Consider the following 14,785-nt stretch of genomic DNA (forward strand, 5'->3'; position numbering starts at 1 on the left):
CGGGGATTGAACCACCAAGCTTTAAAAATGAAGTGGTAGATCCCCATCACAGCCACGACAAGAAGGGTTTTTGTTAAAACAGGCTTCAAATGGTTTGATTACTATTTGAAAAAGTAATTAACAATAATAAAAACATGGATAGCAAATGAGTTCATTGTTATGTTTTGCTTTTAATAAATAAAAATAGTAAAAAGGCAAGAAATATTTACTTAAATTAACCAGCTAAAAGCCCTGCTGTATTTAATGCATCATACAACACACACATCATTTCAACAGCTCACTTTTGGGCCAAAATTTGTTCGGAGCGTTTAGATTCTTGTTGGGTGTTGCCAATTGCATCAGAAATTCATCCCACATACAGTGTACAAAGGAGGCCTACATCTGTTCTCAAACAAACCGGATTCATGTGTTTTTCTGCTGAAGTGTTCAATCAGATCTGTGTCAGTTGTGTGGAAAAAATTGGAATTGGGTCACATCAGAATGGTACTGTAAATGGGCCACACACACACTCACAGTTTTATACACATTTACACACACCCACAGACATACACACACACACACACACACACACACGCAGGCACACACACCTTTATACATATTTAGACACACATACACACACACACATACTCACATACACTTTTATACACATTTACACACACACAGACATACACTCACAGGCAAGCACTCAAACCCACTTTTATACACATTTACACACACACGCACACACACATATACACACACACAGACCTACACACACAGACACAAATGCATGCACATGCTTTTATACACATTTACACACACACACACACACACACACATAGACATACACAGTTTTATGCACATTTACACACACACACAGACATACACACAAACACACACACACACATACACATTTCTATACACATTTACACACACACATGCACACGCAATTACACACACACACCTGTACAGTACTGTGCAAAGGCCTTCGGCACATGTAAAAAGAGAATATGCTTTAAAAAATAATTCAATGAAAAATTTTTACATATAAAAAAATGTACTATGAAGAGCCGTAAACTGTTAAAAACGAAATCAATATTTGTTGTGACAGAACTTCGCCTTTAAAAATGCATCAGTTCTCTTCGGTACACTGTCCTAAAAACAGAAATGGCTGGTAGGTTGTTCTCACAGTTTTTCTGCAGACCTTGGCTGTCTCTCTTGCTTCCGGCTCTAGGTAATCCCAGACAGCCTTGCTCAAGTTCTTATTTGGAAAATGTTACTTAATACGTTATTTTATTGAATGAAATACAAAAAATGATCTAACATTGAATTGCTTGGGAGGCGGTATGGATGGTGCAGTGGGTAGCAATGCCGCCTCACAGCAAGGAGGTCCTGGGTTCGAATCCCGGTCAGCCGGGGCCTCTCTGTGGTGTGGAGTTTGCATGTTCTCCCCGTGTCTGCGTGGGAAATTAATGCTTGGAAATCTAAAATCTGCTCTTTTCTAGTGACACACTTATGCAGAAAACAAAAAATGGACACATATTTCATTCATACTGTATATCTAAAACAATAATAATAATAATAATAATAATAATAATAATCTATGGTGCCCAAGACTTATCAATATGCACAGTACTACTTATATTCATTGACACACCAAGGAACACACACACACACACACACACACACACACTCACACCCGCGCACACGCACACACACACACACACATTTAAAATAGCGTGGCGCTGTGTGACGGGGCTCAGAGAGAGCACGCCTGAGCTCTCCGGGCGTAGAGAGCAGTCCATGGAGCCACAGGACTTCCACACCGTAACCCTACTGTAGGCACAGGAGAGACCACCCTCTCCCAATACATTACTCACTCACATCATTACCATGGCTTCTGCTTTGATAATGCCAATGAATACCATGTATAGCTCTCTCTTCGGTTTCAGTGATATAATATGTGACACATGAGTTAATGATGATGCAGTGATTTAATGTGACATGTGAGTTAATGATGATGCAGTGATGACAGGTGACACATGAGTTAATGATGAAACTATGCGATGTTATGTGACACCTGTGTTAAAGATGAAACCATGTGATGTTACGATGTACTTGATGTGATGTAATCATCTACACTGAAGACAGAGCTAAGCATATTCGCATAGATATCATTATGCTGCCAGTATAAAGGCATTACATCCGTATGACACAGCCTTTCAATTCAGAACCCTTGAATCTGTGATACTAATTATGCAACAAGTTCTCTCACAAGCTTTAGATAATCTGCATTCGATGTTCGCCTGGATAATACCGTGTTTTCTGAAGCAGCTTCTTCGAGAAGGATGGCAATATGCCCCCAAACACAATGAGCCTCTCTATCGCTCTCTCCCTCTCTCTCTCTCTCTCAGGGCGAGAAGTGAAGACTTGAAGAAAGGGAGAGTGTTGCGTAACTGGCGGATGGCTGCTAGCGCTCCGTACGCAGGTGCTGTTTACAGACGGCAGAACCAGCTCAGTCATCCTGGCAGCGAGCGGCGCTGGGGCCAGCCAATCTGCCGCTCCGTAACACACGAGTCTGAACGCACGGTTAGCTGAACACGTGGTTAGCTGAACGCGCAGTTAGCTGAACGCACGGTTAGCTGAACACGCGGTTAGCTGAACGCACGATTAGCTGAACGTGCGGTTAGCTGAACGCACGATTAGCTGAACGTGCGGTTAGCTGAACGCACGGTTAGCTGAACACGCGGTTAGCTGGACGCCCAGTTAGCTGAACGTGCGGTTAGCTGAACGCACGGTTAACTGAACGCGCGGTTAGCTGAACGCACGGTTAGCTGAACACGCGGTTAGCTGAACGCACGGTTAGCCGCGACTGTAATCACGGCTAACGGCGGGAGCGGCCTGCAGCAGGGTGCATAGGCCAAAGTGCTCATGCAATCGTGCAGCGGTGTAAATTAATAGGTTTTAATGCTGCAAGCTGGGAGAGCTACAAGCCTGAAATAACGCAGGAAACGGTTATGCGCTATGATCATTAGAAACCGTCATGCACACTTTGGGCATACACTATGATCATTAGAAACCGTCATGCACACTTCGGGATATGCTATGATCATTAGAAATAGCCATGCACACTTTGGGGATACACTATGATCATTAGAAACAGTCATGCACATTTCGGGATATGCTATGATCATTAGAAATAGTCATGCACATTTTTGAATATGCTATGATCATTAGAAATAGTCATGCACACTTTGCGATAGGCTATGATCATTAGAAACAGTCAAGCACACTTTTGAATATGCTATGATCATTACACAAGAAGAACATGAGAATTCATAATGATGGCAATACAGTTCATCTGGGCTCATTTAGTAACAGTGCAGAGTACCCTGCACTGGGTTAAGCTTTGAGGGTCTCTGTCTATATGATTATATGACATGGCCAGTGGTACCGTGCTTTTCTAATTGTCTGTAAGTACATACTCTCGTTCGCGTCCCTCTCGGCAGCTGAAATCGGTCGGTAATTTTTACAATGTTTGAGAAACCCTGTGTGGCTGTCTGACAGAACTGAAAAGAACTGGAGCCTCTACTGTTGTATTTTTTTTTAGCCGTTTGTTTGTTTTCCAGGCAGTTCAAGCCAAGCCAAGGCTTATTATATGTGCTGATCACATTCTACGAGGTGGTGCAAAGAAAGTTTCGCGGTCTCTGCAGGCAGAACCTGCCTGAAACGCCAGTGATTAACAGTCTCCGCTGCGTTTGGGAGAAGCCAGAAGGAGCACGAGAGACGAAATGGCTCCAGAAACACGACACTGCATCCACCTGTCAATCACTGCTGACAGTGCGCTGTCATAATACAAACAGCCATCTGCGCACCCTTATTGGTCCCTTCTGACTCTGCTTTGAGCAAGAGAAACAAACTTCAGACTCTTGGGATACTCAACAACTGCTGCAGTACTGCATGTTCTGTAGGCCAGGGCAGTGTATCCAGCCCTGGTCCTGGAGAGCTCCATGGTTCGCTGGTTTTTGGCTTTCACATGAAAATCAACAACCAAATCAGATCCAGCCCGGTGAGTTAACAGAATAATTTGGCTGCTTTAATCTCTCAGGGAAGGTTCTGTTCCACTGAAAAAAAGAATAATTTTCAGTCAAATGTACCTTTTTCTGTTTACTGCTGCAAATCATCCCTCAACTATTCAACTTTCAGGATAATACCACCTATTGAATGATTACGCCATGTGTATGGGGAAATTAGTATAATTATTGACCGTTTCTATCTGAGTCGATTTTCTCTAAACCTAGTTTTGAACGATATTACAGGACTCATTTCTCAGTGTGCAGTCATCCTATCAGAGCAGAGGTTATATTTCATCAGGCTGCTGAAGAAGGCCAGACTCGGACTCAAGCCCCTCACCCAAGTCTACAGAGGACTTGTGGAAAGTATCCTCACCAGTGGTATCACAGTGTGGTACGGAAACACCACTATGGCTGAGAGGAAAAGACTGCAACAGGTCATAAAGACAGCAGAGAGAATAATCGGCTCTGATCTCCCCTCCATGGACACTATATACACCCAGCGCTGCAGGAGGAGAGCACAGTGTATCCTCAAGGACAAACAGCACCCAGCACACACCCTGTTCATATGAGTGGACTCAGGCTACAACCTGAGGCATCGCAGGCCTGTGAGCATCAAAACTCACAGGGCCCGCTTTCACAACAGCTTTTTCCCAGCCACTGGCACAAGAATTCCAATGTACCTGTACTGTATTGTACCTGTGCAAATGGCAATAAAACTCTAAACTCTAAAAAAAACTCTATTCTATCATCATGAAACTTTACAAACCTTTACTCCGTACCCAGAGAGTGTTTTGAGACAATTCTTTTATTGTTATACGCTTTAGGGGCGGGTACAGCATCACAAATTATATTGTAAGATCATAATTGTTCTTTATGAAATATCTGGAATTTCTAGAAAGATTACTATTAGGTACTGGTTTAGAATCCAAAAGAATTAAATTTGAAATTTTTTCTATTTGACAGATGGCTTTAATCCAGAGAGATTTACAAGTGCATAGATTCTTCCACAAGTTAAAAGCATCAAATCCATAACTAGCAAAACACGCACAAAGAGCTGTAATTTCCGCCATATTGAATAAAGTATGCAAATGAGCTCATTTACAAATTTTGTTGTAATTTATCTTTTCAACCAAAGATAAATCTGGAAAACCAAAGACGCGTTTTCGGTGGAACATAGCCATAAAGTAGTAACATGGTGGTTGGGCACACTTTCTAGGTTTTTACATGCAATTTGCACGCAACGATATTACAGAAATATGATGAAAGTATTAAATATGTCCATTCTTTAGTTTTGGAGCAGTAAGCATTTAAAATTTTTCATCCTCTTTTGAACTGGTTGAGAATGTTCTCCTCGTGTGCGTCACAGGCAAGACAATGCAAATATTTGACTCACCTTAGGTTTGCTTAAATTTGATTGCCTTTCAAGGAATATTAGACTATTTCTGGTCATTCTTTTATCTAGCTAGCTAGTTTGCTTTCATAAGGACGTTATAGGTTAGTTGTGCTTTTATCTTAACTTGGCTAGGAAGCTAGCAAAAATTATTATTGGATAAGTCAGTGTCCCTACCTTAGGTATCGATAGTTGATATGCTAAGTTTGGCAGCTAGTGAAAATGTAGTCTCCCAAGATGGGTCCATATGATGGAGGAAACAACAATGTGTGGAAAGTGGGGGCACTGTCTGTAAATCACAGTTCTCATTACCACACCCAGACAGTTTGGGTGAACTTTTATAGTGGGAAATTTAGGCTTAAATTAAAAAAAAATTTTAAACATTTAAATGGCTGCATACGAGGAAAAAAAAGCACATTTGTTTTATTGTTGCCTAAAGACAACTAGCAAGTGTCACATTCAACCACCATGTTACTCCTTTAAGTGCGGCATAAAAAACCAGCAGAACGTGTAGCTCTCTAGGACTCTGGAACGGGCGGTCAGACCACTCCGGTCTGCCAGCTCTGGTCGCCTTACGGTTCCCTCTCTACGTGCACCTGGCGGTCGAGCTGCACGTTCACGCCTGTTTTCCGTTCTGGTTCCTCAGTGGTGGAATGACTTGCCTACCACTGTCAGCAGCAGAATCCCTCCCCCTATTTCGAAGCAGACTCAAAACCCACCTTTTCAAACTCTACCTTAGTCCTCCCTCCTGATTTCCCCTGCCCCTCCTTTCTGATATCCCTATCCTTGTCTAACCCCCCCCCCCCATGATGACAACTATGTTTAGAACAGCATTTCCTGTGTATTTTGCTAGTTTCTGGATGTGATGCTCTGACTTATGGTAGAACCTATGCACTTGTAAGTCGCTTTGGATTAAAAGCGTCTGCCAAATGACTAAAATGTAAAAATGTAGGACCAGGGTTAGACAACATGCAAAATGGACAAGCCTACACAGCCTGGATTATTTTTTTCTTAATTATTTTACCACAAAACTTGCTTGTTTTTCAATTTTCTTTAATTAACGATTATATTTTATTCTATAGCTTGTAGAGAAATTCATTGAAAATAACTCTTTTCAATGAATGGAGAAAGCGGGCAAGTTTGGCATTGAGGATAGTGGTAGTGTCAGTGAAGGAGAAAAGATAGCAATGCCTTGCACAAATTGTGCAGTGAGATTGTAGAGACCGACAGCATTTCCGCTCTTCTAACAAGTATTTATTGGGTGGTGCATACTCCAAGCAGAGCTGCATCCATTAGGGAGACCTGGTAAATGCATTCACTGGGGGTGTCATTCAGTGAAAGAGAGGGCTTGTCAGAGACATAGTCAAAGACTCGTTTCTGAATCCAAAATAAATGAGGAGGGGAAAAAGAGCCTGCTGGTGCATTCATTGAGAACTGATTCATGTGCAGAGCAGATTATGGCTGGGTGCTTGTCCCAGAAGTTGCAGGTGTCATGATTTTGCCATTTTTTCCAATTTGGCATTTTCACTCACTGTCAAAGCTTTCCGTGATTTCCCGGCAGTTTCCGGAACGTGCTGGGATTGAGCTTGCCGTCCTTGTCGGCTATTGGTACACTTATATAAATGCCATCATGCATTCTCATCCTAGGCTATCCAGACAATGCCGAGCCAGTGCTGGTGGTGCGCGATTTGTGAAGGATGGATAGATGGATGAGATAAGAAACATCCACATCCTGTGGACAATGGGCAGTGACTCCAATGTCCCGATTGTTCTGTGGAACTCATTTCACCCCTGGGGGGGACAGAGAGGAGACACTTGAGCACTCGGGCCCTCGGGGGCTGGCTGGGAGAAGACTAAATAGGAAGCATCGCTGTATAAACTGAGTATGAATAGCAATCCATTAAGGGGTGACCTTCAGCTGAATACTCTGAAGTGCTTGTACCCTCTACACCGGACTGCAATTGTTCAGGCCGGCTTGTTTGTAAAGACACGGACTTGTTGTACTTCCTGCGTTGTCATGGTATCTGGGCTGTTGTGGGCATTACAGTATGCCTCGGTTAGAGGTTGTTGGCCAGGCATGCATTAGTGAACAGTGCATCTCGCCATCCTTCCACAACTCTGGGTAAAACAACTGCTTCTGGCTCACACAGCCTACTCTGTGTGTGCAAGTGTGAGGAGTCACACAGTATGGTGTTTATTAATGTTTTTTTAATTAAGCTAGTCAAGAGTGCGATGACTGAAAGCTTTTCGAAGGTAATGAACCAAGGCAGCAATATTTATGCAGGTCGCATAGCGCCGATTCTGCCAGCTCTGATAATATTGTAAATCATATGCTTTCAAATGAGAGATTATTATTATTTCATATTCCGTGAAGTGTGTTTGTTTCTCTTTGTTTTCCTTTTTATCCAGAGCCAAGCTGTGGCATGAACACAATGAGGATTTGTGACCCCATTTTGAGTTTGGAGAAATGAGGGCTTCCGTACAGCACGTCTGTTAAACCCCAGAGGGAAATTCTTCCTGGATCATAGATGTGTTCCCAGAAAGTGGGGCACCTCAATTAAGTATTTCTGTAGAGTTCATGGGTCCAAAATACAAAATGGTATAAAATAATGACTGCATTAATGATTAGACAGAACTGAAGCCAACCAGGGAACACAAGTATGTTACCAGCTATTCAACAGACACAAGGTGCAGCCCTATTGTATTTAGTGTTTTAGTATTTAGTTACATTAAATCAATGTAACTATATACTAACCTGCCTCATTGTTTCTGAGGCACTATTGTTACAAGTCATGTCAGTGGTTGTTAACGCAGGATTTTCTGGGTTTATTTGCAGAAAAAAGAGCCAAAATGCAGGGGGGAAATACACTGCATTCTATAAATAAATATCTTATTCTTTTAAACATTACAACAGATGATGATCCAGACTTGAACCAAAACAAAATAAATATTCCCGTTTCTTTGAGCCAATAGTCAGCTGTTGTAAGCATTGCAAGATTCAAAGAGAAAACGCTTAATTTGAATGAAAAGTCAAAACAAGATATCACATTCTAGCTAACTTGCCTAACATGAAATCACACCTAGGGTTTTTTTAACTTTTTTAACATTTTTAATCAGAACGGCAAAACATTATTGGCAGCTTATTTCATCCCACTACTTCCATCATTTCATCCCATTTCTGTCACAAGTAAAGTTAAAATTATGAATGACAAACATTTATTGTGTTGTTATTGTGAGTAAAATAGTTATCTTTATCAGAACACAAGTGAATTAGTGTAAAATGCAGATCTGTTCCAACATTCCATGGGGTAGCGCATCCACTGCATCTTTGCAGTGTCTAGCATACATTACCTTTGTGTTCTCAGACGAAATGTCATGTTTCCAACATATTCTAACCATCACATTCCCATGGACTGTTGGCAGATCTGGGCCAAGCCCACACTGAAAAATATTTAACTCTTAAAACACTCCAGTTGCCTCATCATTCCACTAACCAAAGCACATAATCATGGGCTCAGGAGGTAAGAGCAGTCGTAAGGCATTGCTCCAGCGTGTGGATGGGCCCCATGGTCCGGTGTTGGAGCTGGACTGTGACAGTGCTGGAACTGCTCCACAGAGTGGGGCTTAGTGTGTGTGCTGAACCATAATTGGCTATAGCATCACTGATGGGAGGGATTCGCCCGGCAGGTATGACCACATCCTGCTGCTCACTAGCGCCAGCCACTGTCCAAACGGGGGACCACAGTCTGCCTGCACAAGCTACACATGGAGTCTTCCACAGACTTCTGGAAGCGATGGTTTGGCACTCGTTTCAGATGAGAGCACCTGCTTCTGTGTCCAGAGATCATAGTATTGAATGGAGCTGTTGAACTGGGTTCGCAGATTAGGCAGAAAAAAAGATATATTAATAAAAACGCTTGTTAAAATAAAATTGGGCTTAAAATAAAATTGCCCGTAAACAGTTTAAAATGTAAAATAATTATTAACCAATTCTCAGATCTGGGTTTTAGATGTTGAAAGAGGGGAGAGGCCATTAAGGGTACTTGTCAGTATTGGTCCACAGACTAGGGCTAAAGAGGCACCATGACTGGAGCCCCCAAAAACCCTCAGCTCCTGTTCTAGTCATCACGTGATCGGAGAGCATGGCTGAACCTGAGCCAGACGGTGACACAATCACCATGTGGTGCGTAGGAGGGCGCAGCAGAAAATTACGGAATGGCACTGTTGACATCACATAATTATGGGCTGAGAAATATGCTGTTTGCTTGCCATGGAAAGAAAACACCTTTAACATTAAATGCGAGACTGCAACCGACATAGTTGAAGAACGCAAACAGCTATCAGCTGAGCTGCCCAGACAACAGGAAGGTGAGCAGTCTGATACTACAGGCTAAAATGAGCAGTCACCTCCCTGCTCAACCCTCACCTGGCTAAAGGCAGAGGCTTCAGGTTTCCCAAAGGGCTGACATTCCTGCAGCACTGAGAAACGGACACACACATGCACACACAGGCACACACCACACAAACACACACTATAGGGCTAGTATTTATTTTCCCCTCTGTTGTTCTGTGGGGTAGCTTTATGAAATTGAATTGAACCACCCACACCACAAACACACACACACCACCCACACACACGTGCGCGTACACACACACAAACACACACATGCGCACACACACGCGCACACACGCCCTACCCACCCACTCATGGACACCCACAGATGCAAGAACACACGCAGAGGAACTTGGAAACAACTGAAAAAAACTGAAAGGTTACTAAGTTTCAACATTTTTAAAAACTTAACATTCATAGCATATACAGCAGTTTCTATGTAAAGTTGAAGCTAAAGATTTAAGTATTTAAGCACATTGCCTCAAGGATAATTACAGAAGAAATGCCATTTCAGGCCTCTTGAAATATTTTTAAAAAGTAACACATAGTCAGAGCGGAGGACAGGTAGAGGACTAACAATGGAGCATAAAATTTACTGTTTACTGATGCAAATCATCCCTCAACTATTCAACTTCCAGGATAATACCACCTTTTGAATGATTATGCCATGTGTATAGAGAAATTAGTATAATCATTTCTATCTTTCGAGTCAATTTTCATTTTTACTCCATATTTTTACTCCAATTTTCATTTTTACTCCATACCCAGGAGAATGTTTTGAGGCAATTTGTGTCTTGTTATAAGATTTAGGGGTGGGTACAACATAACAAATCTTACTGTCAGATTCTGAAAATGTCATCATTTTTCTTCATGAAAAATCTGAAATTTCTCTAAAAATGACTATTGGGTACTCGTGAAAAAAAAAGGCTTACATTTTTGAATTTGTAACTTCATCTTGAATAAAGTATGCAATTGAGCTCATTTACATATTGTGTCAGAATTTATCTATTCAAGTCCATACCTCATGATAATTGAAGTATGAAGTATGAAATGATCTGGAAGACCAATGATGTGTTTTTGGTGGAACATAACCTTAATCCTACTTGGTCTCAGCTCTGCTATTCAGAGAAGGCCATGCCTTAACACACAAAGAGCCAAGACCTGCAATCCTCAAGCCCCTCTCACCCAACAGCATGCCCCAAGGGCAGCTCAGCATCGCTCTCAGAAAAACAGGTTCTCAAGACGGGGAACAAAAAACATACTATAATAACAGTGCCTGCATGACAGGCACATTACTGAGCACAGCATGCAGTGCGTGGCAAGGCCAGGCCTGAACGCAGAGGGAACACGTACAAGGACACTGTCCCCTCAGACATTTCCCATAATATGTGCGCTGAACAATGGCACAGAAGGGTCTATGAGCACAGTGCTTATGTCACCGTCATGACTATCCATCCCCAGATCAGAGCCATGGTGACTTTAACTGTATGTTTTATGCAAAATTTGATATGTGAAGTACATTTACACAGTACTGGTGGGGCCGGAGTGGCTTGCTAAAGGAGCGTACGGTTGCTTTACCTCTCCCATCCAATGCCAAGGGAGTGGTGGGGGGCAATCCTCCATTCATCCATGCTGCCTAAATCCACCGGCACCACCTGGGACACCGCCAGGCCTGACGGCGGGCCGTTGGAGCCGGGCCCGGCGTTCCGGGCGGGACAGCCGCCGGGGACCACAAACGCGCCAGATCGCCAGCGAGTGGGTGGGCGTGCCAGAGAGCTGAACTGGGCTCTGACTCATTGACTGATGCTCCGTGATGCAAGCGAAAAGAGAGAGACATGCGCCAAGCGCTGAGGCAGCAAGGAGACGGGCTCCGAACACGCAGCGGGAGTCACGAGTCACACGCACTCTGTGAACACAGCGTTCTTCTAGTGGCCGTGTGGGCTGGGAGTGAGATTCTCTAGTGACATTCTGACCAGGGAGTGAGATTCTCTAGTGACATTCTGACCTGGGAGTGAGATTCTCTAGTGACATTCTGACCTGGAAGTGAGATTCTCTAGTGACATTCTGACCTGGGAGTGAGATTCTCTAGTGACATTCTGACCTGGAAGTGAGATTCTCTAGTGACATTCTGACCTGGGAGTGAGATTCTCTAGTGACATTCTGACCTGGAAGTGAGATTCTCTAGTGACATTGAGCAGAGAGTGAGATTCTCTAGTGACATTCTGACCAGGGAGTGAGATTCTCTAGTGACATTCTGACCTGGAAGTGAGATTCTCTAGTGACATTCTGACCTGGAAGTGAGATTCTCTAGTGACATTGAGCAGAGAGTGAGATTCTCTAGTGACATTCTGACCAGGGAGTGAGATTCTCTAGTGACATTCTGACCAGGGAGTGAGATTCTCTAGTGACATTGAGCAGAGAGTGAGATTCTCTAGTGACATTCTGACCAGGGAGTGAGATTCTCTAGTGACATTCTGACCTGGAAGTGAGATTCTCTAGTGACATTCTGACCTGGAAGTGAGATTCTCTAGTGACATTGAGCAGAGAGTGAGATTCTCTAGTGACATTCTGACCAGGGAGTGAGATTCTCTAGTGACATTCTGACCAGGGAGTGAGATTCTCTAGTGACATTGAGCAGAGAGTGAGATTCTCTAGTGACATTCTGACCAGGGAGTGAGATTCTCTAGTGACATTCTGACCAGGGAGTGAGATTCTCTAGTGACATTCTGACCAGGGAGTGAGATTCTCTAGTGACATTCAGACCAGGGAGTGACATTTTCGTGACATTCTGACCTGGGAGTGAGATTCTCTAGTGACATTCAGACCAGGGAGTGACATTTTCGTGACATTCTGACCTGGGAGTGAGATTCTCTAGTGACACTGAGCAGAGAGTGAGATTCTCTAGTGACACTGTGAGCTGGGAGTGAGATTCTCTAGTGACACTGAGCAGAGAGTGAGATTCTCTAGTGACACTGTGAGCTGAGAGTGAGATTCTCTAGTGACACTGAGCAGAGAGTGAGATTCTCTAGTGACACTGTGAGCTGGGAGTGAGATTCTCTCGTGACACTGAGTAGAGAGTGAGATTATCTAGTGACACTGAGCAGAGAGTGAGATTATCTAGTGACACTGAGCAGAGAGTGAGATTATCTAGTGACACTGTGAGCTGGGAGTGAGATTCTCTAGTGACACTGTGAGCTGGGAGTGAGATTCTCTAGTGACACGGAGCAGAGAGTGAGATTCTCTAGTGACACTGTGAGCTGGGAGTGAGATTCTCTAGTGACACTGAGCTGGGAGTGAGATTCTCTAGTGACACTGTGAGATGGGAGTGAGATTCTCTAGTGATGCTGAGCAGAGAGTGAGATTCTCTAGTGACACGGAGCAGAGAGTGAGATTCTCTAGTGACACTGAGCTGGGAGTGAGATTCTCTATTGACACTGTGAGCTGGGAGTGAGATTCTCTAGTGATGCTGAGCAGAGAGTGAGATTCTCTAGTGATGCTGAGCAGAGAGTGAGATTCTCTATTGACACTGTGAGCTGGGAGTGAGATTCTCTATTGACACTGTGAGATGGGAGTGAGATTCTCTTGTACAAAAACTGTGAGGTCCATCCCATTTACTGTCCATATGGTCCCAGTGCTGGTGTATTTCACTGAGACTCTTACTGAAGCTAATGCCATAACAAAAACTGCCCAGTAAATGTTCAGTGATATTTATTGTGTGCTGAGCAGACTGCAGATTATAGGACTAGAGGCTGCATGCATGAACTAAAATATGAAATGCAAAGACACTGTGCTGGGAGTAAGGTTATATCCACCCTTCTGCTGACCAGACAATTTACAAATAAATGTTAAATGTAAATAACTTTATATTCCTTCTGTTGTGTTGCACAGGGGGTCCTGAGTTTGGTCCATCTGAAAGAATGGTTGTGTATAAAGATATACAGCACTTGACAGGCTATGTTTTAAAATACACTGAGAGACAGACCAAATAGAATAACAACAAATCAAAACATGCAGCTTTAAAGGGCTCAAGGTGAAATGTCAGACACACAGACATGTGCATACTTTTAAAATGCAGTCTAAGAACTGCACCGCAGGCATCCTGGAACACATCCACAGTCTGCATTGCGTCATGACAATGCTTTATGAAATGCTTTTATTAAACATATAGATATATACATGAACTACTTTCTTTTAATGAAAAAAGGTCCAAGGATGCTGGAATATACGGGGTTTGGACAAAATAATGGAAACAGTAGACCACATACTAAAAGTACTAACATCAGTTACCCAGATGAGTCATGTAAATTACAATGCCAATTAGCAATATGTGTCAATTACAAAAAAGTCAGATATTCAGCAAGGTGATATGCGAGTTGCCAAAGCAATATGAGGCGAGTAACATTACCAAGGAGGCCAAATAGACATCGGTCACAATACTGCAATATTTAGAGTTTGGAGAAATCAAAAGAAAGCTTTCAACCCACCAATACCTGTCAACTTGGCAGACACCATGTAATGGTATGGGCAGCTATTTGATGTGAGTCATTGGGTCTGATGATTGCTCTGCATCGCCATAACAGCCAATGAATATGAAGCCATTTCATCAAGCCAGGTCCACCCTGTGGTGCAAACACTGTTCCCTCATGATGTGCCCATATTCGAGGATGATAACGCCCCCATACACACTGCTAAGCAAATTCACGAGTGGTTTCATGAAAACAAGGCTGAAGTAAAATCCCTTCTATGGTCTCCAGAAGCACCAACATAATTGAGGGTTTATGGGAAGTTCTGGAGCAGGGTTCACAGTAAATGTTTGCCTTCATCCCTAAAAGAACCGGAGGCTTCTTTAACGTGAACTTCATTCTTGAATAATGATCTACGTATATACAGTACTGTATATACTGTATGCTGGACGGTGTATTCTACAGCCTCTCAGCTATTCAACAT

This window comes from Conger conger, chromosome 16 (assembly GCF_963514075.1).
Source record: "Conger conger chromosome 16, fConCon1.1, whole genome shotgun sequence".
In the NCBI taxonomy this organism is placed as follows: Eukaryota; Metazoa; Chordata; class Actinopteri; order Anguilliformes; family Congridae; genus Conger; species Conger conger.